Source organism: Osmia lignaria, unplaced genomic scaffold (genome assembly GCF_051020975.1).
Source record: "Osmia lignaria lignaria isolate PbOS001 unplaced genomic scaffold, iyOsmLign1 scaffold0005, whole genome shotgun sequence".
Taxonomy (NCBI): Eukaryota; Metazoa; Arthropoda; class Insecta; order Hymenoptera; family Megachilidae; genus Osmia; species Osmia lignaria.
In genome coordinates this window covers 95,001-97,500 of record NW_027478162.1, presented here as the reverse complement: position 1 = coordinate 97,500, position 2,500 = coordinate 95,001, and the positions used below count along the sequence as shown (strand labels likewise).

Below are 2,500 nucleotides of genomic sequence, written 5' to 3'. Positions count from 1 at the left end.
ATGTATTCTAAATGTTGAAGCCTCCTAGAGCTTTAAGCCATGCGAGACATTGAAATGCTGTTTTAACGGGAGCATGCATAATTGCTGCAAACATACTTTTATCACAAGTTCTAGCCACGCCACGGAGGCTTCGAAGTTCCTTCACCATTCGCTTTCCTCTCTTTTGTTACACAGTTTCAGACTACGATCAGGGGTACCGAAACGCTGTATTGATTGTAAACAACCATTTTTATCTTGGAGCGGAGCGTTCCTTTACTCGTTAGATTTGTCTTGTCGCGTGTGTATTCGCTTTTTCGACGCTTTTTAACCATTTAACTTGTTTAGCGAAGCTAAACGCACAGACAGACAAAAAAAAAGGAACAGCATCGCGCGTCAAACAGCGACGACCCATCTGAAGCGATCTTTCATTTATACACCGTTTGTAAACAGAGAGATGTATAAAGCGCGGGGAATCATTCGAAACCCTGGGGCTATTCGAGCTTGCATTTCAGCAAATTATCATCTCAAACATTTCACTCGTTTGCTTTTTCTAAATTTATAGGAGAGCTTCTTTCGTTTATTTTTGACACACCTTTCGTAAATATCGTTTCTGGCAACGTCGGGAGCGTGGATTTCTACAAGTGAACAATCGCGCCGATCCGATAACTTCCAGCAGGATGGAGAATCTTTATAGATTATCTTCCGAGAACTCGGTGCTTTCACGGGCGGTCGTTTATAAATTTTAACGAACGACTCGCGCGCCGTGACGCACTTGCGCTAGTTCGAAGAGATATTTCGAAATTTGTTTCTCTCCTTTAACGGCCTGCATTTAGTGTATCGGTTGCGATTTTCGTCACATCGTTTCCACGACAAACGCCGACGAACTGCCCAACTATCGCTCGTACGTTGCGACTCTTTCTTTGTTTATCGTTCATTCATTCTTTCAATTTCGTTCGATAATCCCGCTCCGAAACGTTCTACTTTCGTTGAACGACGGCGAGATGTTTAGAAAGAAATGAATTACTCTTTTTTCGAGAAGCAAACGCAAGCAGTCTTTTGTTAAGAAAACGACCCTCAGCCAGGCGTGGTCCAGGAATTGTATCCGTGGACCGCAATGTGCGTTCGAAATGTCGATGTTCATGTGTCCTGCAGTTCACACGTTGACGCGCAATTAGCTGCGTTCTTCATCGACCCACGAGCCAAGTGATCCACCGTTCAGGGTAATCGTAAAATTTTGTATTTCAAACTCTTTAGATCTTTAGAGTGTTATTTTCATTATTAACACGCATCACATTCGATACCCACATCACTCTCCCACCCGGCGCGTGCGGGAGAGCGAATTCGGGCGTCGCCAACGTATTTGTTTGTTTGTTCGATCGTTGACGACACGATCGCGTCCAAGGACGGAAACCGTCGGAGAAACGCCCAGTGGCACGCTCCTCTCGACGGTCGGGCGTAAAGTACATTTAAAAACCTTGAAAAGTACGAACGCACACAAGGAATGCGAGCGCGCGTCCTGTCGCTGAATCGTGGGTTGCGAGATTCGAACAGACACACGGCCGGCGACGATCGGTCTAACTAATGGACACATAGTTTTTCAAAGACTCGCTATCGTCGCTTCTCAGCCGGTCCGTAAACAACACACATCGATCAGGCGGACGCACGAATCTTACCACGGTGCGTGTTTCGTAGATTCCAGGTTACCCGCAAGTACCTCTCTCTCCCTCTCGAAAGAGGAATCTCGATCCGTCCTTTTTGGACAATGGAGAAATCTTTTTATCGCAACACGGATGGCAAAGAAACAACCAAAGCGTAGGAGCGTGGGGACGAGAGCGACGAAAAGAACGTCGCGAAAACAAAGTTTCGACGGTTGCTCGTTCTAATACATCGTAGTTTCAACTCTCTCAGTTTTAACCACTCCTAGACGCTTCGTAAACTTTTAACAATTCTTCGCCTCCGCGAGTTTCATTTCGAATAGAGCGAACGCAACACGGACCAAAAAAACTCCGGTGATGCCAGATCATTTAGCAAAGATCAGACGGCGGGTCATCTGTATTCCTTTTCTCTCTTTTTTATATCTTTCCATTTAACTAGGGTGTCGCAACGACGGGTACATTTATATATTTATATATATTGTATTTCAATTTTAATGATCCTTCACTTTCGGTTTGTAATAATATGATCCTTCTTTCATTTCGATCCTTCATATTGTAGGTTAACCAACAGAAGTTTGTTTTTTTACGACTTGTATTTTTGTGGTTTGTTTGTTTGTTTCTTACGACTTGTTTGTACCCGATCAAGTAGACGACGACCCATAAGTATAAGTTAGAGAGATAAAGGTCGAGAGACCTCACGCAAGCGTCTTTTACTTCCATTCACATCAGCCAGAGAGAAATGGTCCGGCGTCGTGCTCTTTGGCGCCGTTGGTCGCACAGTTTTTTTGCCGGCGGTTCCGAACGGACGGGAGAAACGCGATGAGTAATCAAAGCGACCTCCGCACGTAACCGTGTCGGTGTAATTT

The 2,500-nt window shown here is 44.8% G+C and overlaps 1 non-coding gene across 1 annotated transcript; it reads right to left on the bottom strand.

Moving 5' to 3' along the window:
* Positions 1-1,047: 1,047 nt before the first annotated feature.
* On the bottom strand, positions 1,048-1,202 carry LOC143306276 (5.8S ribosomal RNA). Its single transcript, XR_013063720.1, has one exon. It is a non-coding gene; the product is annotated as a 5.8S ribosomal RNA (ribosomal RNA).
* Between the last annotated feature and the right edge of the window lie 1,298 nt (positions 1,203-2,500).